The sequence below is a fragment of the Loxodonta africana genome, chromosome 25 (genome assembly GCF_030014295.1).
Source record: "Loxodonta africana isolate mLoxAfr1 chromosome 25, mLoxAfr1.hap2, whole genome shotgun sequence".
In the NCBI taxonomy this organism is placed as follows: domain Eukaryota; kingdom Metazoa; phylum Chordata; class Mammalia; order Proboscidea; family Elephantidae; genus Loxodonta; species Loxodonta africana.
This window is the reverse complement of record NC_087366.1, coordinates 52,963,359-52,991,340: the sequence shown is the minus strand read 5'-3', so window position 1 is coordinate 52,991,340 and position 27,982 is coordinate 52,963,359. Positions and strand designations below refer to the sequence as shown.

The following is a 27,982-nucleotide window of genomic DNA, read 5'->3' as shown; positions in this document are numbered from 1 at the left end:
GAGACTCCAGAGCAGAGGTTCCCAAAGTAGTCCCTGGACAAGCAGCACCAGCATGACCTGGGTCTTGTCAGCAAAGCAAACTCTTGGGCCCTACCCCAGGCCTGCTAGATCAGAAGCTCTGGAGTTGGGGCCCAGTAGTCCATTTTAACAAGCCCTCTGGGTGATTCTAATGTACACTCAAGTTCTCACATTTGAAACAAGGTTAGAAATATAACAATTAGAATACCTTAGAGTAGGCCACCTTCACCTATACTCTTATGCCCACACAGCTCTGAGCTTCCTGCCTTCACTTATCCTTCTAATCCTCTGTAGGTATTATTATTATCCCGATTTTACAGATGAGGAAATGAAGGACCCAAGAAGTTAAGTAACTTACTTAAGACCACATAGCTCTCACTACTGGATGTTACAGTCTAACACCTCTGGGCATGATGACACAAGTTCAGTATGGTGGCCCTGCTCCAGCCCAGCTCTCTGCCATTATTCTCTGATCTTGCAGTCACTTCCCCTCTATCACAAAAGGTGTTGACCCTGATGCCCAGCCTTCCTCTTCACCTCTAGCCTGCCGTCATCCCAGATGATGTCATCCCCATCCCTGCAGAGGGTCAGCCTCTCAGCTTGTCATGGATTGAAATATGATGTCATCCTCATCCCTGCAGAGGGTTAGCCTCTCACCTTGTCACAGACTGAAAGATGATGTCATCCCCATCCCTGCAGAGATGATGTCATCCCCATCCCTGCAGAGGGTCAGCCCCTCAGCTTGTCACAGATCGAATTGTGTCCCTCAAAAATCTGTCAATCAATCTGGCTAGGCCATGATTCCCAGTATTGTGTGATTGTCCACCATTTTAAAAAAAAAACTTTTTATTGTGCTTTAAGTGAAAGTTTACAAATCAAGTCAATCTCTCATACAAAAATTTATATACACCTTGCTATATACTCCCAGTTGCTCTCCCCTTAATGAGACAGCACACTCCTTCTTTCGACGCAGTATTTCTGTGTCCATTCAGCCAGCTTCTTTTCCCCTCTGACTTCTCATCTCCCCTCCAGACAGGAGCTGCCCACATTATCTCATGTGTCTACTTGATCCAAGAAGGTCACTCCTCAGCAGTATCATTTTCTATTTATAGTCCAGTCCAATCCCTGTCTGAAGAGTTGGCTTTGGGAATGGTTCCTGTCTTGGGCTAGCAGATTGTCCACCATTTTGTCATCTGACGTGATTTTCCTATGTGTTGTAAATCCTACTTCTATGATGTGAATGAGGTGGGCTAGGGAGCAGTTACATTAATGAGGCAGGACTCAATCTACAAGATTGGATTGTGTCTTGAGCCAATTTCTTTTAAGATATAAAAGAAAGAAGCAAGCAAAGAGACAGAGGGGCCTCATACCACCAAGAAAGCAGTGGCAGGAGCAGAGGGCATCCTTTGGACCCAGGGTTCCTGCACTTAGAAGCTCCTAGTCCAGGGGAAGATTGATGAGAAGGACCTTCCTCCAGAGCCAACAGAGAAAGCCTTCTCCTGGAGCTGACACCCTGAATTTGGACTTCTAGCCTACTAGACTGTGAGAGAATGAAGTGTTTGTTAAAGCCATCCACTTGTGGTATTGCTGTTACAGCAGCACTAGATGACTAAGATACAGCTCCTTGTCCTCTCCAACTTCCGTGTGATGGTCCACCGCACCTCCCCAGAGCTCCCCCTCTGAAATGCCGAGCTCTTCCCTCCTGCTCTCTCAGCACAACCTCCTTCCTTCCAGCTCTCAAGTCCCTGCTTCCACCACACCAACTCTCTGACCCTCGAACTTTATCTGCTCTTTACACCTTCATACAGCTCTCCACCATTCTAGATCCCATGGGCCTTCCCTTTAAACTCTCCTGTCAATACCTTCAGCTCTCCTACCTCCTTGTTCTGCTATCCCCTCTGCCAACACCAACTGCCTGCCTGCCTTCCACGTGCCTCCACCTGTTGCTGAGCTCCATCAGCAAAATCCCCACACTGCACATTAGTATTTGCACAGACGTGCAGGCCCCAGTCGCCGTGACTCAACACGACTTGGCAATCCTTTGACGGGTTCCAAGTCGGCTCCCTCTCAGGTGTGATTCCAAACCTTCCCCAGGCTACCCTCACCCCCATCCCACTCTTGCCCAGGCCCTCTCAGAAGCATTTGACCTTGCTTCCTATTTGGAGGAGAGAAAGAAGGTCCAGCTCCTGACCAGGAGGGTGCTGCTGCCCTCTGCTGGCCAGTCAGGTGGGCTCACTGTGTGGACAGCAATGCCTATCAGGAGTGCTCCAGGCCCCTCCTAGCTGTTCTGTGCCAGCATCCCTCAGTGGCCCCTGGGAGGTGGGCCCTGCAGGTCACACAAGTGTGATGAGGCCCCAGGCAGCTCACTCAGGCTAGAGCACAGGGGGGGCTGAATCGTGCAAACTTGAGTGCCCCGTGCTCAGAAGATGCCCTGTGCTCAGAAGGCACAGGCCGGCACAGGCTACAATCTATTCCTGGAATGGCATTGGCACTTGAACCTTTGCATTTTTAGAGTTGGAAGTGCAAGCCAACCAGGGCTGTATCTGCCACCATCATCTTGCCATCACTGCCTGGGGCTCCAGGGGATAACTTGCCATTCTCAGAACCTGGCCTCCATCCCTCCTTCTCTGCTTAGGCTGGCCCCGGGCTTAGAATTCTTACATAGTTGGCCCTCTGTATCCACGGGTGTGGCATCTGAGGATTCAACTGCAAATTGAAAATATTCAGGGGGAATAAAAGTTGCAAAAAGCAAAACCTGAATTGGCCACGCACTGAGCACTGCCCTGAATCCCTGTGAATGCAGCAATGTGTAGGCACACCCTGCTGTAGCCTCCCGTCATCTCACAGGTCCTCAGGCTCTCTCCAGCACGCAGAGTTTGAGCATTGTTCCTCTCACAGCTTGTCATTACTCCCCAAACAATACAGTGCTGTATAACAACTATTTGCATAGCATTTACATTGTATTAGGTAAGATAAGTAATCTAGAGATGATTTAAAGTACACAGGAGGGTGTGCGCAGGTTATATGCAAATACTACAAGATTTTATGTAACAGACTTGAGCATGCTCAGATTTTGGTATCCAGGGGGGTCCAGGAACCAATCCCCCGCTGATACCGAGGGACAACTGTACTTGACTGCTTATCCTATTCCAACTTACCCTTCAAAGGCTACCTCAGATGCCAGCTCTTCCCTGATAGAGTCCTCACATTTCCACAGGCACGCTTTATCTCTTTCTTAATGTTTTGTTTACACTCCATTACAGCATTGCGACTAGACTGTAAAACTCCTGAAGGTAGGGACGTGGTTTTATTCCTGTGGTACCTTGCACAGTAGTCCCTGGGTGGTCCAAACTGTTAACGAGATGGGCTGCTAACTGAAAGGTTGGAGAAATCCGCAGCAATTGTTTTTAGTCTCCCACTGTACTTGGCACAATTTAAACAGGCAGCTGATAGTTTGAAGAAGATATATTTTCATCGGGGGCACTTACCTCCCAACCCTAACACAAGGGACTTCTAATAAGTCCCTCTGATTCCAGAGGCAGAGGACCTCCTGGCTGCTTAGACTTCAGTTCCTGAGGCTACAGGAACCTCGTGACAGTGGTGATGGGCAGTTATTTTTTCCATGAATCAGGAGAAAGGTCTTTTGTGTTCCTACGAGTGAATAGGAAAGCTAATTAAGGGGGAGAAACAGAAATCATTTTGCCATTAAATTCTTCTTTGTGGAAGAATTTAAAACTTTAATGTGCCCCTTACTAAGTGGAATGTTAATTGGAAAAGATCAAGACCACTTTGTAAATTGAAGGGTATAGAGCAACAGGGCTAAAGAGATCCTGAGAAATTCCTGGCCCAGCCTCTCATTCATAAGGCAGATGTCTAAACCAGCCAGCGAGATGGGCAGCTTTCTCTCCCTTGTCACCCCAGGGAAGAGAACTCCACACTTTGCTCCGTTGCTCGGTCCTTTTTTCCCTATCACTGTGGTGGTAAGGAAATCCCTTTCCTGACATTTCTGTGGTCATATGGTTACCATGGACGCAAACACAAAATTGAAGACAATTCCACTGTCTCTCCTGTCCTGTGAACCAGAGAACCTGCAGACCCAAAGGCCTTCTGGGTTTCTGAAGACAAACAGAGCTAAGATGGCCATCGGAGTCTGATGTTTCTAAGCAGTATGATTAGGGGAATCATGGCTGTGCTGGGAGACGTTGTGTAACTATTGGGTCTTAGTCCCTGGGTAGTGCACTAGGCTACTAACCGAGAGGTCGGCGGCTGGAGTCCACCCAAAGGTTCCTCTGAAGAAAGGCCCAACAATCTGCTTCTGAAGAATCAGCCATTGAAAACCCTGGAGTTTTGCTCTGACACCCACGGGGTCACCATGAGTCAGAATTGACTCCATGGCAAATGGCTTTATTTACCCCACTGCTCACTACCCCCTGCCCACCTAGGCTGCCTCATTCTCCTGGGGCTGGGGTATGACCAAGATGCTGCGTGATCACTTTTGACAGGGGGGACCGTATTATATTCACCTCAATTCTTATTAGTCCTGAAGGGTGAAGCATCAGATAGTATCTCAAAGGAGATTCATTTGAAGCTTCTGAGGAGGGGGAACTGGACAAGCCACGTCGTTTTACTAGGAGCTAAAGAAAAAGGAGCACTTGGGTGCCATTTCTCTGGCTCCAGGACAGGCGTGTCTCCTGGAGACAGGCAGGGGGCACACAAAGGAGATGGAAAGGAGGAGCTGGCAAGGAGGAGCTGGCAGAATCGCCCCTGAGAGGCTGAAATGGGGGGTGTGGAGGCCACGAGTTGCTCTCAGCACTGCTCTGCTGGGAAGTTCCCATAGCTTGCTTATGTTTACAGTGCACACAGGGGCCCTGGGCAGGTCTGCCATTCCCAAAGCAGAGAGAGAGGTGATCACTACTGAATTTGAAAACTGAAGTGTCATGCCTTTAATTCCTGAGCTCTTACCTTCAAAGCAATTGCCCCAACATCCCCCCACACACAGCCTTTGAGGTTCTATATTTATTTTGCACTGTATACAATTTTCAGAGCCCTGGTGGTGACGTGGTTAAGATCTATGGCTGCTAACCAAAAGGTCAGCGGTTTGAATCCACCAGCGACTCCTTGGAAACCCTATGGGGCAGCTCTACCCTGTGCTATAGAATTGCTATGAGTCGGAATTGACTTGATGGCAATGGGTTTTTTGGTTTGGTATACAATTTAAAAAAAAAAAATTATTTTTTTTATACAATTTTGATTTTTTTTTTGAAAGATCAAAGTGACAGCTAACTTTGTAGCTGAGTTCAAATTCTAGCTCTACAACTGAATAGATGTGTGACACTGAGCAAGTACTCTGTCTCTCTGAGCATCCGTTTAACCATCTATAAAACGGCAGTAACGGTTTCTGCCTCCCTCCTCCCCAGCAGCGTTAACAGCTGCTTTCCAAGCAAGGACACTCCAGTGCCCAACCAGAAAACCAAACCAAACCCACTGCCATTGAGTCGATTCCAACTCATAGCGACCCTATAGAACAGAGTAGAACTGCCCCATAGAGTTTCCAAGGAGCGCCTGACAGATTCGAACTGCCAACCTTTTGGTTAGTAGCCGTAGCACTTAACCACTACACCACCAGGGTTTCCCGCCCAACCCGAGGATCCCGTTATTCGTGCATAATCCTCTCATACTGGCTTGTTTACGTGGGCCCAAAACCCAAACCCACTGCCACCGAGTCTATTCCAACTCATTGCAACTCTACAGGAGAACCGCCCCACAGGCTTTCTAAGGATGTGATCTTTTTGGAAGCAGGCTGCCACATCTTTCTCCCACGGAGTGACTGGTGGGTTCAAATCATCTACCTTTCTGTTAGCAGCTAAGCGCTTTAACCACTGCACTACCAGGGCTCCTTGCGTAAGTGGGCAGACATCATTTATCCAGCGGCCCCTTACCAGAAATGTATTCTTTTTAGGAACCTTCATTGGGAAAGAGTGAGAGAAGGAAATGGAATTTCTCAATACATGGTGACGATGGGGTGTTTCTCTCTCTCTTTTTTTTTTCACTTGTGGAAAATTACACAAAAGTTTCTCCTGCTTTCTTTAATGTCTTCAGGTGGTGGTCCCAAACACCACGAAACAATGAAAGCAGCAGCATACCAGAGGCACTGATATCCTCAAGAAAGTACATAGAAAACCCAGATGGCGTAGGTACAGAATGGCTTCCCTTTTGTCTGCTCATTATAAACTCTTAAGCATAGTTTTAAACCTTACATGGAAATAAATCATTTTCTCAGAACTATTATTAAAAGCTAACAACTAGCAGGACATATTTGAAATCCTTGGGAAAAGGTAGCTCACCAAGCAACTGAACGTCCCAACCTGTGTCTGCTGGTCCCTGGGGGTACAAATGGTTAAGTGCCGGACCACTTACTAGCAGAAAGGTTGCCTGCTTCAACCCACCGGGAGGTACCTCAGAAGACAGGCCTGGCAATCTACCTTAGAAAGGTCACAGCCTTAAAAATGCTATAGAGTTGTTTCACTCTGCACACAAGGGGTTGCCACAAGTCTGAATGGACTGGATGGCAACTGTTATGGTTAAGGTTGTGTGTCCAGGATTCTCAGTGGTTTGGCAGTTACATAATGATGTAGTATGGCAGTTATGTAATGTTGTAATTTGGCAGTTATGTAATGATGTAGTTATCCTCCGTGATGAGAGCTGATGTGATCAGCCAATCAGTTGTAATGCAAGTTTCCTCGGGGATGTGGCCTGTATCCAATATGTATATATGGTCGTTCTGGCAAAGCTCATTTGCCTGTTCAGGATGCTTATCATTGTCTGACCTCCGGTTCTTGGAACTGGAGCCAGTGGCTTGCCATAGTATCTTCTAATCTTGGGATTCGTCAGCTTCTGCAGCCTGTGAGCCAGCAGACTGCCATCTTACCTGCTGATCTTGGACTCATCAGTCTCCACAGCTTGTGAGCCACTGGTCTTCTGTCTCACCTGCCGACCTGCCAATCTTGGGTTCATCAGTCCCTGTAGCTACGTGTCAGGAAAGGCCTCCAGCCTGACATCTGACCATGGACTTCGGACTTGCCAGCTGCTACAACCATGTGAGTCATTTCCTTGAGATAAATCTCTCTCTATATATACATAAGTCTCTCTCTCTCTATATATATATATAAATCAAGTATATACATATATCTCTTTATATACATATATAAGTAACTCTATGTATATATATATATATATGAGACATATATGTGTCTGATTTATATATACACTTTTATATACCTACTTAAGTATATATTTATATATACACTTATATAGGTGTACATATAAATACACTGGTTTTGCTTCTCTAGAGAACCTAGCCTAAGACATCTGGTACTGAGAATGGTTCTAGGAAAACAAAATCAAAAGGATGCGTTTTCTAAATTAGTTCTCAAGTCTGACTAGTCTTAAAGGCACTGATGACTCTGCCTCCAGTAGTAAAGATGGTGCTGCTAATCCATAGCACGAGGGGTAATATTAATATGCAAAATACCACAATAGATCAAGTACTGGTGAGAAGCGAGGCTCTGGGTGATCACATGTTTTGATACTTTTCTATAATTCTGTCAAAATGAGAAGTATAGGGAAGGTGGTTGGCTGGTCCTACTTTTGCTAGACAAAGTGGTGAAAGAAAGGAATGAGCTCAGGGCTTCAGAGTCACAGCTCAAGCGCTGCATGAAAGACCTCAATGTTGCCACTTGTGCCCTGAAAGAAGGCTTATTTCTTATAGTAACAGAGCTGATATTGCTGAAAACTAAAACCAGAATCTTATTTTAAGAGTGGCTGAATTACAACACCAACTGATTCCCAACCTCAAATGGTGTCTGAAGTTAAAGTGAGAGCATTGATTAGGAAGAAATAGGATCCTGAAACTTGGGTTGGGGACATATGGGCAGATAATCAGGAAGCTGGGGACACTGAGCCCCTAAATTCTGTTGAATCACTCCTGCCAACAGAACCAGCCCTCTTACTCCCATCTGAAGAGATTACTCCAACTTTGTCTGCTAAGCCACCCTCCCCAGTAAAACTATTAGCCTCTTTACCCCCATTTTATGAGATTAACCCAGCTGTGTCTGAAGAGCCTTTGCCTGAGATATCACCTTGGGCGATGTCTGAGTCATCACCTGGGGCATCGCCTGAGGTAGATGCCTTACAAGACATTGCTGATTGTTCTCAGGCCCTAATCCCACCACCCATTTTTGCTTCTAGACCTATAACTAGGCTTAAGTCCCAGAGAGCCCCAAAAGGGAAAGTATAAAGTGTGACCCAGGAGAAGGTATGCTACACTCCAGAAGAACTGCTTGACTTTTCTAATAAGTACAAACAGAAACCTGGGGAATATGTGTGGGAATGGCTATTAAGGGTGTGGGATAATGGTGCAAGGAACATAAAGTTGGATCAGTCTGAGTTTATTGATATGGGTCCACTAAGCACAAATTCTTCATTCATTGTTTCAGTTCAAGAGTTTAGGAAAGGATCTATAGTTTATTTGGCTAGTTTATTGAAGCATGGATTACATGGTGGCCCACAGTAAATCAAGTTGAAGTACCAGACCTGCCTTGGTATATTATAGAAGAGGGTAACCAAAGGCTTATGGAAATTAGTATGTTAGAGCGGATTTATCAGGTTAGACCTACAGCTTGACACCTGGAGTGCTCAGAGGACACACCTTTTACCACAACAGTGAGGAACAAATTTGTGAAGGGAGCCCAGCATCCTTGAACACTGATGTGATTGCTAGTTTATGTAAGTCAGATTTGACAGTGGGAGCAGCCCTAACTGAATTAAGACACCTAGCTACAATGAGAAATCCTGGTGGCGTAGTGGTTAAGTGCTATGTCTGCTAACCAGAAGGTCGGCAGTTTGAATCCACCAGGCGCTCCTTGGAAACTCTACAGGGTAGCTCTACTCTGACCTATAGGGTCGCTACGAGTCGGAATCAACTTGACAGCAACGGGTTTGGTTTTTTGTTTTGTTTTGTTTTTTTAACTACAAGGAGGCTGATTGAACCCTGTGGTAGCAGGGGCCAAGTAGCAGCACCCAGTCCACAAAGACAAGGTGAGCAGGGTTACTGTAATGGACAGCGGAGTCAAAGCAGTAATCAGAACAGTCTGACTCATATGGGCTTGCAGCATGGGTTACTTAGTCATGGTATCCCTAGAAGTGAAATAGATAGGAAATCTACTAAATATTTACTTGATCTGTACAAGTGGAAGAATTCTAGGTGAAGTGAACCACAGTCTAACTCAAACCATCAGAATATGTAGTCACGGCCCCCAATCAATTCTTAGGCTTGAGCCAGTTTACAGACCCACAAATCCTTGAATGAAGGGGAGGCTGGATCCACTTGAGGAAGGACCCCACCACACCATCAAAAGTTTATACTGTTAACCTTTTTCCCAGCCTTCCCCCAAAGGGATCTATGACCTTTTATGACAGTGACTGTTCATTGGGGAAAAAGAAATAATCAGACTTTTGGGAAATTACTGGATACTGGCTCTGAACTGACACTAATTTCAAGATATCCAAAATGTCACTGTGGCCCACCAGTCAGAGTAGGGGCGTACGGAGGTGAGGTTATTAATGAAGTAGCTCAAGTTCGTCTCACAGTAGGTCTAGTGGGTCCCCGAACTCATCCTGTAGTGATTTCTCCCAGTCCAGAATGCATAATGGGAGGAGATATACTCAGCAACTGGCAGAATCCCCACACTGGATTACTGACAAGTGAAGTAATGGCTATTACGATAGGAAAAGCCAAGTGGAAGCCATGAGAACTGCCCCTACCTAGGAAAATCGTAAACTAAAAGCAATACCGCATTCCTGGAGTGACTGCAGAGATTACTGCCACCATCAAGGACTGCCACATCCTCAGTCAACTAGCCTATTTGGCCTGTGCAAAAAACAGATGGATCTTGGAGAATGACAGTGGATCATCGTAAACTTAACCAGGTGGTGACTACACAGAGCTGCTGTTCCAGATGTGATTTCATTGCTTGAGCAAATTAGTACATTTCCTCATACCCGGTTTGCAGCTATTGAGCTGGCCAATGCCTTTTTCTTGATTCTGGTTTCAAGGGAACATCAGAAGGAGTCTGCCTTCAGTTGGCAAGGCCAGCAATACACCTTCACTGTCTACCTCAGGGTATATGAACTCTCCAGCCCTATGTCATAACTTAGTCCACAGGGACCTTGATTGCCTTTCCCTTCTGTAAGACTTCACAATGGTCCATTACATGGATGACATTATGCTGATTGGGCCTAGTAAGGAAGAAGTATCAGTGACTCTGGACATATTGGTAAAACGTGGTATGTTAGAAGGTGAGAAATTAATCCCATAAAAATTCACATGCCTTCCACCTCAGTGAAATTTCTAGGAATCCAGTGGTGTGGGGCAGGTCAAGATAGTCCTTCTAAAGTGAAGGATAAGTTGTTGCATCTGGCCTCTCCTACAATTAAAAAGGAGGCACAATGCCTGGTGGGCTTTGTTGGGTTTTGGAGATATAGCCCTTATTTTGGTGCATTATTCCGGCCTATTTATCAAGTAATTTGAAAAGCTGCTAGTTTTGAATGGGGCCCAGAAAAAGAAACGGTTTTGCAACAGGTTCATGCTGCTACGCCAGCCGCTCTGCCACTTGGACCATATGATCCAGCTGATTCAAGAGTTCTTGAAGTGTCTGATAGAGATGCTGTTTGGAGTCTTTAGGACACTCCTATGGGTAAATCACAGTGTGACCCTTACGATTTTGGAGTACAGCCCTGCCATCTTCTGCAGATAACTACTCCCCTTTAGAGAAATAGCTTTTGGCTTCTTATAGGACGTTAGCAGAGACTGAACACTTAACCATGGGACAACGTCACTATGCAACCTGGGCTGCCCATCATGAACTGGGTGTTGTCTGAGCCAAAGAGTCATGAAGTTGGACATGCACAGCAGCACTCCGTCATTAAGTGGAAGTGGTATACACAAGATTGGGCTCAAGCAGGACCTGAAGACACAAGTTGTATGCGGAAGTGGCCCAAACGCTCATGGTATGGTCCCATTCCTGTCATATTACCTGCCCTTCCCCAGTCCACACCTGTGGCCTCACGGGGAGTACCTTATGATCATTTGCCTGAGGAAGAGAAAACTCATGCCTGGTTTACAGATGGTTCTGCAAAATATGCAGCCACCACTCAAAAGTATGGATTGCAGCTCAACATAAAGAAAACAAAAACCCTCACAACTGGACCAATAAACAACATCATGATAAATGAAGAAAAGACTGAGGTTGTCAAGGATTTCATATTACTTGGATTCACAATCAATACCCATGGAAGCTGCAGTCAATCTGCTGCAAAAAATCTCTTTAAAGTGTTGAAAAGCAAAGACGTCACCTTGAAGACTAAGGTGCGCCTGATCCAAGCCATGTTATTTTCAATCACATCACATGCACGTGAAAGCTGGATAATGAATAAGGAAGGCCAAAGAAGAATTGACGCCTTTGAACTGTGGTGTTGGCGAAGAATATTGAATATACCATGGAATTCCAAAAGAACGAACAAATCTAACTTGGAAGAAGTACAACCAGAATGCACCTTAGAAGCAAGGATGGGGAGACTGTGTCTTACATACCTTGGACATATTGTCAGGAGGGATCAGTCCCTGGAGAAGGACATCATGCTTGGTAAAGTACAGGGTCAATGAAAAAGAGGAAGACCCTCAATGAGATAGACTGACACAGTGGCTGCAGCAATGGGCTCAAGCATAACAACGATTGTGGGCATGGCACAGGACCAGGCAGTGTTTTGTTCTATTGTACATAGGGTCATTATGAGTTGGAACTAACAACAACACTCAAAAATGGACAGAGGCAGCACTACAGCCACTTTCTGGGATCTCCCTGAAGGACAGGGTAAAGGATATCCTCCCAGTGGGCAGAACTTCGAGCAGTGCACCTGGTTGTTTGGAAGGAGAAATGGCCTGATATGCAATTGTATACTGATTCATGGGCTGTTGCCAATAGTTTGGCTGGATGGTCAGGGACTTAGAAGAAACATGATTGGAAAATCAGAGACAGGGTATGGGGAAGAGGTATGTGGATAGATCTCTTTGAATGGGCCAAAGGGTGACCTCAGTAGAGGAGGATTTTAACAACGAAGTGGATAGGACAATGCATTCTGTGAAAACCGGTCATCTTCTTTCCCCAGTCTCTCCTGTCATTGCCCAATGGGCTCATAAACAAAGTGGGACATGGTGGCAGGAGTGGAGGTTATACAAGTGCTTAGCAACATGGACTTCACTCACCAAGGCCAACTTAGCTATAGCCACTGCTGAGTGCCCAATCTGCCAGCAACAGAGACGAACACTGAGTCCCCGATATTGCACCATTCCTCGAGTGATCAGCCAGCAACCTGGTGGCAGGTTGATTACACTGGACCACTTCCATCACAGGATGGGCAGCATTTTGTTTTTACTGGGATAGACAGTCTGGGACAGATTTGCCTTCCCTGCATGCAATGCTTCTGCCAAAACTACCATCCTTGGACTCACAGAATGCCTTATCCATCATCATGGTATCCCACACAGCATTGCCGCAGATCAAGGGACACACTTCATAGCAAATAAAGTGCAGCAGTGGCTCCTGGAATTCATTGGTCTTACTCTGTTCCCCAGCATACTGAAGCAGCTGGCTTAATAGAACTATGGCATGGCCTTCTAAAGACACAATTATGGTGCCAGCTAGGTGGCAACACTTTGCAGGGTTGGGGAAATGTTCTCTGGGAAGCTGTATATTCTCTAAACCAGCATCCAATATATAGTGCTGTTTTTCCCACAGCCAAAATTTACAGTTCCAGGAATCAAGGGGTGGAAATGGGAGTGACACCACTCACTATTACCACTAGTGACCCACTGGCAAAATTTTTGCTTCCCATCCCTGTGACCCTATGATCTGCAGGTCTAGAGGTCTTAGTTCCAAAGCAAGGAATGCTCCCACCTGGAGACACAAATGGATTCCATTAAACTGGAAATTAAGAACGCCACTTGACCACTTTGGGCTCCTTATGCCTCCGGATCAACAGGCAAAGAACAGAGTTATTGTACTGGCTGGTGTGATTGATCCTCACTACCAAGGGCAAATTGGAATGGTGTTGCAAAACAAAGGTAAAAAAGAGTATGTCTGGAATAAGGAGACCGTTTAGGGTGTCTCTTAGTACTACCATGCACTGTGATTAAAGTCAATGGAAAACTTCAGCAACCCAATTCCAACATGACTGCTAATGATCCAGACCCTTCAGGGATGAAGGCTTGGGTCACCTCACCAGGCAAAGAACCATGACCAGCTGAGAAGCTTGTTGAGGGTAAAGGGAATATGGAATAGGTGGTGGAAGAAAACCAAAAAAACCCAAAACCGTTGCCATCGAGTTGATTCTGACTCATAGCGATGCTACAAGACATCGGGTTTCCAGCGAGTGGCTGGTGGATTCAAACTGCCAACATTTTGGTTAATAGCAGTAGCTCTTAACCACTATGAACCCAACCAATGAAGGTAGTTCTAAATACTACTTACGACCATATGACCAGTTGCAGAAATGAGGACTGTAATTGTTGAGTACTTCTTCCTTGTATGTATGCATCAAATATTTTTGTTTTATTCACTTATAAAATACAAGATGCAAACGGGGCTAGGGCTAGTTTGGTTGTATGCATGTTAGTTGTATCATGCTAGGTGCAAGTATGACTTTGTCATTTTCTTTATTTAGAGATTGTGTATGGTTTAAGGAGAGGTGTACAGGTGCCAAGTTGACAGGTGTGGACTGTGATCGTTAAGGTTGTGTGTCAACTTGGCTGGCCATGATTCTCAGTGGTTTGGTAGTTATGTAATGATGTAGTCACCATTCATGATGTGATCCAATGTGATCAGCCAATCAATTGCAAGGGGAGTTTCCTCAGGGCTGTGGCCTGCATCCAGTATATATATGGACATTCTGGCAAAGTTCATTCGCTTGCCCTGGAGCCTGCATCCAGCTCATCGTCATCTGACCTCTGGTTCTTGGTACTTGAGCCAGTGGCCTGCTGTACTGCCTGTTGATCTTGGGATTCGTCAGCCTCCACAGCCTGTGGGTCAGTAGTCTGCTACCTTACCTGCCAGTCTTGGGTTCGTCAGCCTCCACAGACCGTGAGCCAGCAGCTTTCTGTCTGACCTGCTAATCTTGGGTTCGTCAGCCCCTGCAGCTATGTGAGTCAGGAGAAGTCTCCAGCCTGATGCGTCACCACAGACTTGGGACTTGCCAGCCTCTACAATCATGTGAGCCATTTCCTTGAGATAAATTTCTCTATGTATATATGCTGCTTCTCTCTCTCTCTACATACACAGTTCACTAGTTTTGTTTCTCTAGAGAACCCAGCTTGACAGCAATCCTGGGTAGCACAAACAGTTTCTGCTCCAACCTAAAGATTGGCAGTTCAAATGTACCCAGCAGCTCCGCAGAAGAAAGGCCAGGCGATCTGCTTCCATAAAGATTACAGCCAAGATTATAGTTCTACTCTGTAACACATGGGATCGCCATTAGTTGGAATCAACTCCACAGCAACAGGTTTGTTTTTTATTTTTGTTGCCATTGTTGTTGGACCTGTGTCTAGGTTCAGGCAGTGCCAATATTCTTGATTAGAAAATTAACATCCGAGGCTCTGACATCCTCCCTGAATGCAACTCAGCTAAACCAGGCGTTGAAGGGCAGAGTAAATTACCAAGAAAGAGGAACAAAGGCAAGGTCAGGTAGCCTGAGTCCAGGCGCGCTGGGAAGTCCGCATTGCCAGAAAGCAAGGGCACAGTCAATCTGTTAGGAGCCGTGAACAACACTCAGCATGTGATGTAAACTGGAAACAGTTGGGGAGGAAGTATGGGGAAGAGAAACCCTATTAAACTGTGATTGGTTAAGACACAGAGAACCACAATGCCAAGAGAGATCATAAGACCCTTGAGAACTGTCCTGGGAGGGACCCGTGGTCTGTACAGTGCTAACAAAAGCATCAGGAAATCTCCATAGTCTGGTAAGATCAAATCTGTTCTGTGGCAGAGGGAGATGACCCCAAGGTGAGAGGTGAAACCTGGAAGGGAGAGGGAGGAAGTTGGGAGGAGACTCCCAGCCCCAGGCCAGCTAGGCTCGGAGGTAAAAGGGGAGATGATTTCATTGGCTGTGCCTGAGGGGCTGTGCAGCAGGGTGGGCAGAGGCTGGATAGCAAACCCTTCCCTGCGGGCAGCACATGTCCCTGTCACGTGCATCCCCAGCCCTGCAGGAGGTTCATGGCGCGTGGAGGCTGCGCCGGGTGGGCTGCTCGGGAGGCTGTGCTCCCTTCTGAGGGGGGGAAGGGGCTGAGGCAAGGAGTCTACCAGACACTGGGCTCCATCCTACCGGTGGTGGTTACTTCCAAGATACATGAGGTCATGGCGAAAGCTCTGGGCTGGGAGATGGGAAACCTAGGTTCTAGAAACCCTGGTGGCACAGTGGTTAAGTGCTCCGGCTGCTAACCAAGAGGTTGGCAGTTCATATCCACGAGGCACTCCTTGGAAACTCTCTGGGGCAGTTCTACTCTGTCCTATAGGGTCACTACGAGTTGGAATCAACTCAATGGCAATGGGTTTGGTTTGGTTTTGGAGTCCCTGGGAGGTGCAAAATGTTATACTGCACTCGGCTGTCAACTGAAAGGTTGGAGGTTGGAATCCACCCAGAGGTGCCTCGGAAGAAAGGCCTGGCAAACTATGAAAAAAACAGCCATTGGAAACTCTATGGAGCACAGTTCTTCTCTGACACACATGGGGTTGCCACAGGTCTGGGTCTACTTGATGGCCACTGGTTTTAGTGCCCCTTTTGTCACTATCTGGGGTCCTTGACAAGTGTAACTTTCCTTGTCCTCATTTCTGCATGTGTATCATGGCGAGTTTGAATTGACAGCATTTTCACATACTTGTTAACTCTGAAATTATCCAATGAAACTTGCCGAGTATCGTGACAGAAATCATAGACCAGGGTACATTCAGCCTTCGTCTTCGCAAATTTGCAAGCCTGAGGATCTTGAAAATCTACAGTGGAAAATAATATTACTTCTGTACTGGACAAACACGGATCCATATATACCCTGGTCTTAACCTGTTGTTGATGAGTTGATTCAGACTCACAGCGGCCCTATAGGACAGAGCAGAACTGCCCCATAGGCTTTCCAAGGCTGTAATCCTTACGGAAGCAGGTTGCCACGTCTTTCTCCCACAGAGCAGCTGGTGGGTTTAAACTGCCGACCTTTTGTTGAGGAGCCAAGGGTTATAACCACTGTACCACCAGGGCTCCTTAGCCTTAAATAGCTTTTTCCCTGAGAATCTGCTCTCAGAGGGGATGGCTTCTGTGGTTGGATAACATTTTGAGATTAGAAAACTTACCCCTTCCTTGGATTTCCACCTCTCCCTGGCCACCCCCACCCCCACCTCTAGGAGGGAGCAGGCTCCCCGTTATCGTGCATGGCAGGTACACGGCGATGCTGTACAGAGAAGCAGCTTGCAGGTTCTTCTGGCTTTGATTTCCCAAGTAAGGCCTTAGGACCAGAGGATAGAGAGGCTTTGCCAGGAGAAGGGAGGCTGGTGGGTAGAAGTAGAGAAGCTTGGAGGAAATCTGAAGAGAAAAGTGGAAGCAAAGACTCTAGGGAGACCCTGGGAAGGAATGGCCACATGGTTCAGAAGCAGCAGAGCCCTGCCAGGCCTGAAGGGGTGCCGAAGGGACAGGGCGAGGGCGTGCTCCATGGTAACCTGTGTGGACCAGACTGAGGAGCAGGAGACGCCCTGGCCCCCACCTTTGCCCCTGAGGCCTTGGCTATGCATACCCACCCAGTGCCATCAGTTGATTCCGACTCATAGCAATAAGATCTCAAAATTGTTCTATTATCGCCAGCCCAGTGAGATGGAACCTCCAAAATATTATTGTTGTTGTTAATTGCCTTTACGTGGGCTCTGCCTCCTGCGACCTTATATACAACAGAATCAAACACTGCCCTGTCCTGTGCCATCTTTGTGATCATTGATACCCTGGAGTCTATTGTTGTGGCCACTGTGGATATTAAGTGCCTTCCAACCTGGGGGCTCATCTTCCAGACAAAGTTCTGCTGTCATTCTTAGGATTTTCACTGGCTAATTTTCAGAGGCAGAGCTCCAGGCCTTTCTTCCTAGTCTGTCTTAGTCTGGAAGCTCAGCTGAAATAGTGATGGCATGACTTCCAGCATCATAGCAACACACAAGGCGCCATGGTACAACACACTGACAGATGAATGGTAGAAATAAATATTAAGAGGCAGCATTTCTTGTACACCTAAGCAAGGTAGAGATTTATACATTCCACCCTTTCATTTTACATGCAGGGAAAGAAAAGTTAGCCTTGCAACTACCTAGAGCTAGTTATGTCACTAACCATGGTGAGGAGGAACCTCAGATCATGGCAACTCTGGGCTGAAAGTGGTTTGAGATTATACCTTTATTGTGACTGTCTGAGTTCAAATCCTGGCTCAGTCTCCCTCTCAGTGAAATGGAGTGGTTATGAAGATTAAATGAGAGGAGACATGTAGCTCATATTTTGGGGTCTCTTGTAATGCCTTGTACTTGGTAGATTATATGTTGACTGTGAAATTATTTATTGACTGACCTAGATTGGGTTCTTTAGAGAAGTAAAACCAGCGAAGCATATAAATATATATGTAGAGAGAGATTTATATCAAGGAAATGGCTCACACAGTTGTAGAGGCTGGGAAGTCCCATGTCTGTGGGTCAAGCTGGAGGCTGTTCCTGACTCACATAGCTGCAGGGACTGATGAATCCAAGATCTCCATGTCAAAAAGCAGGCCTCTTGCTCAAGGCTGTGGAGGTCAAGGAATGCCAAGATCGGCAGGTAAGATAGTAGGCCGCTGGCTCACAGGCTTCAGAGGCTGATGAATCCCAAAATTGGCAGGTAAGCTGCTAGCTCAGGTCCCAAGAACAGGCGGTCAGATGAACAGGAGCCTGCTGTGGGATCCAGAGTGAGCAAGAGCCTGTGAGCCTTGCCAGAAAATCCACCTATATTGAATGCAGGCCACACCCCCAAGGAAACTCCCTTCCAACTGGCTGGCTACTCACAGCAGAACACATCACGGAGGTGATCACAATATATCAGATCTCATATGGAGGTGATTATATCATTACATGACTGCCAAGCTACATCGTAACTGCCAAACCACTGAGAATCATGGCCCGGCCAAGTTGACACACAACCTTAACCATCACATTGACTATTAAAGCGGGTTCAACCCAGACAGTTAACTAGTTTCATGATGTTGGACAGAGTTCCTCAGTGGTGCAAACGGTTAAGTGCTTGACTGCTAACAGATCCACACAGGGGCACACTGGAAGAAAGACCTGGCAATCTACTTCTGAAAAAGCAGCCATTAAAAACCCTATGAAGCACCGTTCTGCTCTCACACACGTGGGGTTGTCACGAGTTGGAGTTGACTTGATGGCAGCTTGGTTTTTTTTTGGTTTGACATTGGCAAACCATGTTCTCAGCTAGATCTGTGAGTCCTGTAGCAGTGTCAGAAGCACGAACCTCAACCTACATTCAAGTACAAACTTGCTTATCTTGAATTTGGCAGGTGATTTAAGCACATGGACCCTGAAGCCTGACATCTTGAGTTTGTCCGAGTTTCTAGAGCCCTGAGTTTCAGGCTCACCACTTAGCACTCCGTGTTACCAGGTGAATCCCCTGGACCTCCTTTTCACCATCTGAAAAATGTGACTAATAACAATACCCACCTCATAGGCAGTCAGACAGTGTCTGGCTCAGGATATACCACCTATGTGCTTGCTGTTATTACTGTTGCCAGTAATTTGTGCCCAGGAAAGGAGAAAAACGTCTGGCCGGCATCGTTATGAAGGAAAGTCAGGACTGGGAGCACCTGAGAGACGTTCACCGCAGGCCAGTGAGGTGAGAATCAATCGTTTCAGGATTGCAACATCCTATCGTTGGATTTAACAATATCACAACTTTGGAATTACCACAAAAGGGAGTTCTCTGGGATATGTGTGTTGCGGGAGGAGGAATGCAATGTGAAGAGGGGTGTTTGTCCATATTCCTTTAGTAGAAAAAGGTTCCTTCCCTTCTGCATTAAATGTGGTCAGATTTCTCTTACTACAAACCTGCTGCCATCGAGTTGATCCCGACTCACAGCGACCCTTTAGGACAGGGTAGAACTGCCTCACAGGGTTTCCAAGGAGCAGCTGGTGGCGTCGAACTGCCGACCTTTTGATTAGCAGCCAAGCTCTTAACCACTGTGCCACCAGGGCATTCTCTTGACCCAGCCGCCACGCCCTTCTTGTTTCAGGGCAATCTATCCTTCCTTTCAGAGCCAAATTCCTCAGACAGGAAGTCTAAGAGACCATCCAGTGTTTCCACTGCCTACACACTAGCCCTCTTTTAACCCCTTGAGATTTGCCTTTCCTACGGGAGTGCCCCTCCTGAAGTTCACCTCCTTTTTGTCTTTTCTTGTCTGAACCTCCTCGTTCTCTTTTTAGCAACTGACAGCTTTAAGCACCGATTTCTTCTAGAAACATCTTCTCCCTTGGCTTCCCTGATTTTCTTCCTATCTTTCCGTTTCTTACCACGTCCTTCTCCTTCTCCTATTCCCCTGGCTTGTAGGTTTTCCCCAAGACACTGCTCTCAGCTTTAGGCGTCTTTTCTCAGTGACTGCGTGTGCTTTCACAAGTCAGGCAGTCCTCACGGCACTTCCCAGGGTCTCCCTGTCCTGACTCTGTTGTTGTTGTTGGCTGCTGTGAGATTGGCCCCCAACTCACAGTGAGTCCATGGACTGTTGTGATCCACAGGGTTTTCATTGGCTGATTTTCAGAGGTAGATTGCCAGGCCTTTCTTCCTAGTCCATCTTAGTTTGGAAGCTCTGCTGAAATCTGTTCGCCATCATAGCAACATACAGGCCTCCACTGACAGACGGGCAGTGGCTGCGCTGGGGTGTACTGGCTGGGAATTAAACTCGGGTCTCCTGCATGGAAGGTGAAAATTCTACCACTGAACCATCACGGCCCCTCATCCCCAGCAGCATTAACAGGAGTCAGGGAATTTGAACTGCATCTTGTGGGCAGCAGGTGCCTTTGCTTGGTCTGAGCTTCTTATTATGTATATTTCTGAGTGATTAAAGGATGTCTCTACTTGGTTGTTCTATTATAACTTCAGATTGACTATGTCCCAAAGTGATTTAATGTATTTTAAATTTTGAAAGTCCTCCAGAAAAAAACACACAAAAACATTTTGTACGACACTCAGAGGCATATAAGTGGCCCTCTCCCTGCGCCACAGACCCAACTATTGCATGGCACCACCTCTACCAACCTTGCAGGTTGCAAGCCAACCCTCTGGTTTACTGCCTCTGAATAGCTAATCACCAAGTCCCGTATTTCTTCCTTCCAAACGTCTCTTAGATTTGTCCTTCCTTTTACATTCTCATCACCCTGGTTCAGGCTTCCATCCAATATATGTTTATTGGGCACTATCTCCCAGGAACCATAGCAGCTAATAAGGGGAGTCAAGGACTAAACCCAATCACTGCCTTGGGGAAGTTAGCATTCATGCATGGCCTAGTAACAGGCAGCCACAAGAGGGGGTGGTACCTGCTGGAGGAGGATGCCCAGCATAGCCTGAGGGGACCTCTACACCGGAAGGGTCCAGACATTGAGTCCTAAGGGGCAAGAGGAGTAGGCTAGGGATAGCAGTGGGTATGCCTGGCAGAGGCTGCCAACCAGCGTGGTCAAAGAGCAGAGTCCAGGCCGGGGAGCACAGTTGCTGCTGAAGTACTCAGAGGTGAAAGAGTGGAGTTCCAGATGGGAGCTTGTGGGAGGTGAGGCTGGAGAGGACACTCTGAGGCCAGATCAAGAGGTCCTTGTATTCCATTCTGAGAGCAGCCTGGCTGCTAAGGTATTGAGCACTGCTTCTGCATTAAATTCAAATTCCTCCAGGTCTCTGTGATTTGGCTCTACCTAATTTATTGAACCTTAAATTTGAATATCACTTAACCCAGACCTGCTCCAAGCAGGTGAGGTGATTCACTGTACCCTCTAGATGGCTGAATTTCAATCAAGAGTCATTTCTCAAATGCCTCCCCTATGCCAGATACCAAATTTGGCTCAGGGAATCCTGATATGACTAAGACACAGCCCTGCCTCGGTGAATGGGGCAAAAAGACCTGGGGCAATACAGGTGATAAGAACTGCAATAGGGGTTTATATAGGGAGCAATGGAGGACAGAGGAGGGACTCTCCAACACTGCTTGAGGATGGGGTAGGGGGTTAATAGGAGAGGTCTCCATTGGAGAAGGTACCACTTGAGATGGTTTGTAAGAAACGGAACAGGAATTCCAGAAAGGGAGCATAAAGAGAGACAGGTGTGCAAGAAAAGGCATGGTCAGAACCCCATAGGAAAGGAAGGTTGGTATGGCCTGGGTGCACGAAGAAGGGGCAAGAGATGGAACAGGAAAGAGAGGTGGGGGATTCTGACTACATGTTGTGGGCGGCGAGGGTCTTTGCTTCTTCTAAGCTTCATATTCCCCCATGTGTCTGTCAGTTTGTCGTACTGTGGGGGCTTGCATGTTGCTGTGATGCTGGAAGCTATGCCACTGGTATTCAGATACCAGCAGGGTCACCCATGGAGGACAGGTTTCAGCTGAGCTTCCAGGCTAAGACACTAAGAAGAAGGACTCAGCAGTTTACTTCTGAAAACCATTAGCCAGTGAAAACCTTATGAATAGCAGCAGAACACTGTCTGATATAGTGCTGGAAGATGAGCCCCTCAGATTGGAAGGCACTCAAAAGATGACTGGGGAAGAGCTGCCTCCTCAAAGTAGAGTTGACCTTAATGACGTGGATGGAGTAAAGCTTCCGGGACCTTCATTTGCTGATGTGGCACGACTCAAAATGAAAAGAAACAACTGCAAACATCCATTAATAATTGGAACCTGGAATGTACGAAGTATGAATCAAGGAAAATTGGAAATCATCAAAAACGAAATGGAACGCATAAACATCAATATCCTAGGCATTAGTGAGCTGAAATGGACTGGTATTGGCCATTTTGAATCAGACAATCATATAGTCTACTATGCTGGGAATGACAACTCAAAGAAGAATGGTGTTGCATTCATCGTCAAAAAGAACATTTCAAGATCTATCCTGAAGTACAATGCTGTCAATGGTAGGATAATATCCACATGCCTACAAGGAAGACCAGTTAATACTACTATTATTCAAATTTACTCACCAACCACTAGGGCCAAAGATGAAGAAATAGAAGATTTTTATCAGCTGCTGCAGTCTGAAATTGATCGAACATGCAATCAAGATGAATTGATAATTACTGGCGATTGGAATGCGAAAGTTGGAAACAAAGAAGAAGGATAAGTAGTTGGAAAATATGGCCGTGGTGACAGAAACAGTACTGGAGATCGAATGATAGAATTTTGCAAGACCAACAACTTCTTCATTGCAAATACCTTCTTTCACCAACATGAACGGTGACTATACATATGGACTTAACCAGATGGAACACACAGAAATCAAATTGACTACATCTGTGGGAAGAGACGATGGAAAAGTTCAATATCATCAGTCAGAACAAGGCCAGGGGCCGATGGTGGAACAGACCATCAACTGCTCATATGCAAGTTCAAGCTGAAACTGAAGAAAATCACAGCAAGTCCACGAGAGCCAAAATATGACCTTGAGTATATCCCACCTGAATTTAGAGACCATCTGAAGAATAGATTTGACACATTGAACACTAGTGACCGAAGACCAGATGAGTTGTGGAATGACATCAAGGACATCATACATGAAGAAAGAGGTCACTGAAAAGACAGGAAAGAAAGAAAAGACCAAGATGGATGTCAGAGGAGACTCTGAAACTTGCTCTTGAGCATCGAGCAGCTAAAGCAAAAGGAAGAATTGATGAAGTAAAAGAACTGAACAGAAGATTTCAAAGGGCATCTCGAGAAGACAAACTGAAGTATTATAATGACATGTGCAAAGAGCTAGAGATGGAAAACCAAAAGGGAAGAACATGCTCAGCGTTTCTCAAGCTGAAAGAACTGAAGAAAAAATTCAAGCCTCGAGTTGCAATAGTGAAGGATGCCATGGGGAAAATTTTAAACGACGCAGGAAGCATCAAAAGGAGATGGAAGGAGTACAGAGTCATTATATCAAAAAGAATTAGTTGATATTCAAGCATTTCAAGAGGTGGCATATGATCAGGAACCGATGGTACTGAAGGAAGAAGTCCAAGCTGCTCTGAAGGCACTGGCGAAAAACAAGGCTCCAGGAATTGATGGAATATCAATTGAGATGTTTCAACAAACAGATGCAGCACTGGAGGTGCTCACTCGTCTATGCCAAGAAATATGGAAGACAGCTTCCTGGCCAACTGACTGGAAGAGATCCATATTTATGCCTATTCCCAAGAAAGGTGATTCCACCGGATGTGGAAATTATAGAACAATATCATTAATATCACATGCAAGCAAAATTTTGCTGAAGATCATTCAAAAACAACTGCAGCAGTACATTGACCGGGAACTGCCAGAAATTCGGGCTGGATTCAGAAGGGGATGTGGAACCAGGGATATCATTGCTGATGTCAGATGGATGCTGGCTGAAAGCAGAGAATACCAGAAGGATGTTTACTTGTGTTTTATTGACTATGCAAAGGCATTCAACTGTGTGGATCATAACAAACTATGAATAACATGGCAAAGAATGGGAATTCCAGAACACTTAATTGTGCTCATGAGGAACCTACATAGATCAAGAGGCAGTTGTTCGGACAGAACAAGGGGATACTGATTGGTTTAAAGTCAGGAAGGGTGTGCGTCACGGTTCTATTCTTTCACCATACCTATTTAATCTGTATGCGGAGCAAATAATCTGAGAAGCTGGACTATATGAAGAAGAAGGGGGCATCAGGATTGGAGGAAGACTCATTAACAACCTGCATTATGCAGATGACACAACCTTACTTGCTGAAAGTGAAGAGGACTTGAAGCACTTACTGATGAAGATCAGTGACCACAGCCTTCAGTATGGATTGCACCTCAACATAAAGAAAACAAAAATCCTCACAACTGGACCAATGAGCAACATCATGATAAATGGAGAAAAGATTGAAGCTGTCAAGGATTTCATTTTACTTGGATCCACAATCAACAGCCATGGAAGCAGCAGTCAAGAAATCAAAAGATGCATTGCAAAGGACCTCTTTAAAGTGTTGAAGAGCAAAGATGTCACCCCGAAGACTAAGGTGTGCCTGACCCAAGCCATGGTATTTTCAATCGCATCATATGCATGTGAAAGCTGCACAATGAATAAGGAAGACCGAAGAAGAATTGATGCCTTTGAATTGTGGTGTTGGCGAAGAATGTTGAATATACCATGGACTGCCAAAAGAATGAACAAATCTGTCTTGAAAGAGGCACAACCAGAATGCTCCTTAGAAGCAAGGATGGCAAGACTGAGTCTTCCATTCCTTGGACATGTTGTCAGGAGGGATCAGTCCCTGGAGAAGGACATCATGCTTGGCAGAGCACAGGGTCAGTGGAAAAGAGGAAGACCCTCAACGAGGTGGATTGACACAGTGGCTGCAACAATGAGCTCAAGCATAACAACGATTCTAAGGATGGCGCAGGACCGGGCAGTTTTCGTTCTGTAGTGCATAGGGTCGCTATGAGTCGGAACCGACTCAAGGCCACCTAACAACGACAACAAAGCTTCATATTATCCTGGGGCTTCCCTCTGCCTTGCTTGATCCTCGACTGTCATTTCTAACCCCAGCTTAAGATCAAGTTGGTCCTCTGCCTTTCTCACCCACACTGGTTGTCTTCTTTGAGGTGGCAGAGAATACCGTGTAATTTCATATTTAATTGTTCTCTAATTGTTTTATGTTGTTGTTCTTGCTGTTAGTGGCCACCTAGTTCGGTTGATTCTGACTCATGGTGACCCCATGTGTTACAGAGTAGAGCTGCTCCATAGGGTTTTCTTGGCTGTAATCCTTATGGAAGCAGATCACCAGGACTTTTCTTCCATGTTACTACTGGGTAGGTTGGAACCACCAACCTTTAGGTTAGCAGTTGGGTGCAAACTCATTGCGCCACTTAGGGATCTAGCTGTTTTATAGGTACTGGTTTTGTCTTCCCACTCAGGCTTGGAAACATCTGAAGGGTAGGGAGTATGCCTCCTACTTGTGTTGGTTCCACAGAGCTGAGCACATCACAGGCTGTGGCCCCCATGTTAGGAGGGCTGGGATCACTGAGGCTTCAGAGATTTGACTACAGATCTAGATCTGCCTTCTGCATTCTTCTCTGCAAAATTAAAAGGGAAGCAAGCACTTCTGAAGTCACATTGCGTTCCAAAGTTTCCTTGCTCTCCAAGCCTGTGAGCACACAGAGACAAACATGACTGTTTTGATTGCAACACTCAGCAAAGTCCAACTTCCTTGTACACAGAAACCAATAAAGAAATCACTGTAGTGGACATGGTTTCCTTGAGAGAGGTCTTCTCTGCACAGAAAGGGAACCCAAAACCTGTCTATATTGGCTTTGCATTCAAGCAATGGTCTCTAAAAGCGTCTTGCCTTGCTCAGAGCTGTAAATGTCCAAGGCTGATCCCATGTTACCATTTAGGATGGAAGTACCATCCAGGGCCGGTAATGAAGCCCCTGTACGTGGGTGTAGAGGGAAGTGGTGGTTGAATGGTAAAATTCTTGCCTTCCATGTGGGACACCCGGGTTCAATTCCCAGCCAGTGCACCTCACACGCAGCCACCACACCTCACACGCAGCCACCACCTGTCTGCCAGTGCAGGCTTGGGGGTTGCTATGTGGCCGAACAGGTTTCAGTGGAGCTTCCAGACTAAGAAAATCCTGGGATCTACTTCCCAAAACAAGCCAGTGACAACCCTGTGGATCACAACAGTCTGATCCAGTTGTGCACAGGGTCACCTGAGTCCGGAGAGGACTCAACAGCAGCTAACAAAGATGTATGGGTGTGGCCATGCTGATTGTTAGCAGGTGCATCATACTTGTACTCTTGGTAAATAGCCTTGGCCCTGGCTCGTCCTCTGGGATCCCAGGAGCCTTCCCACAAGCCGGCAAGTAGACGTTTAGCATCTAGCGCCACAGGAGGTCTCCCAGAGCCCTGCTCCAGGGCTTCCCTTTTGATGGCCACAAGAGCAAGGGTGAAGTGAGTCAAGGGTTCAGGAAATCTTGAACAGACTCATCAGAGCTCAGACCAGCCAAGTGAAATGCAAGGAAAAGGGCTCAAACCCCAAACACATGGCAAGGGGCTGGCGGCTCCAGCTATGCCCAGCACCCGTGGGTAATCACCAAAGCCCTCTTCTAGGCGGTGAACAAGAGCAGAGCATTACAGACGGACTGGATGTCCGGACAGGGCATCATATCGATGGGGCCATTGCTCAGCAACATTATCTAAAGGGCACTGGGGTGAAGCCAGCATTTGTGGTTCACAGGGCTGGACAGATGTGTTCCACGCCCAAGGGGAGAGCCAGAGCCATCACTGCTGACCCCAGATGGCCCCGGCTGCCTTCCTGGAGCAGCATCCTTCACCCCCAACACCGCTAACCAAAGCACAGTGTGGCCCGAAGCTCACCTTTAGAAAATGCTGTTGCAGCTGTGGTTTTCTAGGAGTGTTGCTCCTGTGGGATTATCTTCAGAGGCAGAAGATTGAAAAAATAAAAGCCATAAAAAACAGACAAAAATTTTAAAAAGCTGCAGTGAGTGGATTCTGCTCATGGTGATCCCATGTGTGACAGCGTAGAATCACTCCATAGAGTTTTCTTGGCCGTAATCTTTATGGAAGCAGGTCACCAGGCCTTTCTTCCACGGTACCACTGGGTGGGTTCCAACGCCAATCTGTAGGTTAGTAATTTAGCACAATCCCAGGGACCTTTCTAATACATAACGGTCAACAATATTCATCACGGGGCCAAGACATCCTTTTGCAGGCTGCAAGCTGGGTCTCTCTCTCTCCAGCTGGTGGTATGGGGTAGGGGCTCAGAGGCTTGGAGGAGCGGCTCAGAAACTTTCTGTGATCTCCATGCACTGCTAGAGGTGCCCTCTCCCTTTGCCAAGGGAGGCAGTGTAAGAGCTGTCAAGCCACCTGCGCCTTCCACAGGGTTAAGATGAAGGTGAAAACGAGAAAGCCCAGGAAGTGGGGACCTCTCTGCTGGACTTCGTCACTCACTGCCTTCCTCACTTCGCCCTTCTCGTCGCCTGCCAGGCACAGGTAACCACACAGCCCGCGCACACTCGTGGCTGGAGCGCGGGCAGCGTTGGCACGCCCGGCGCGGCCGGGAGAGGGGAAGCAGCCCTGGAGTCCCGGGAGGAGAGGGCTCCGACCGCCGCAGGCAGCCGCGTCCCCGTCCCGCGGCGACCCCGGGCTCCCGCCCCGTCCCCGCCGGGCACCAGCGCTCGCCAGCCCTCGTCCGCGCCAGGGCTCACCTCCAGGAGCGCTCCCCGCGCCGCCGGCTGCTCCTCTGGCTCCTCCCTGCTCCGGTGGCGGCGCCCTCCGCACGGGGATCGAAGGTCTCCCGGGCCGAGCCCACCCGCCGGGCTCCAGCCGCGGGTCCCGCCTCGCCCACCCCACCGAATCCTCGCTCCTGGCCCGGCCACGCCCACCGACTGAAGTCCCGCCCCGACCCGGCCACGCCCACCGAATGGTGGCCCGCTCCCGGCCACGCCCACTGCCTTATGTCCCGTCCTGCCCAGCCACGCCCACCGAGTGAAGCCCCGCCCCGGCCACGCCCAGCTGCCTGAGTCCGCCGATTCCCAAGCCTCTTCGCCTTCCAGGGCACGCGGGGCGACCTCCTGCCCC

General features: G+C 47.1%; 1 protein-coding gene across 6 annotated transcripts in view; it reads right to left on the bottom strand.

Annotated features, from left to right (window-relative positions):
• TLR5 (toll like receptor 5) overlaps positions 1 to 27,733 on the bottom strand; it is a 56,810-nt gene extending 29,077 nt beyond the window's left edge. For 3 of the 6 annotated variants that reach the window (XR_010319441.1, XR_010319442.1, XM_064276854.1), the window contains exons 1-2: positions 26,759 to 27,498; positions 3,507 to 3,669 (exon numbers count right to left, since the gene is read on the bottom strand). The gene's annotated coding sequence lies outside the window, so the exon portion shown is untranslated. Of the gene's footprint in view, positions 1 to 3,506; positions 3,670 to 26,758; positions 27,499 to 27,609 lie in introns of those variants that run through there. The other 3 variants (XM_023549364.2, XM_064276856.1, XM_064276855.1) reach the window with 2 other exon arrangements.
• Between the last annotated feature and the right edge of the window lie 249 nt (positions 27,734 to 27,982).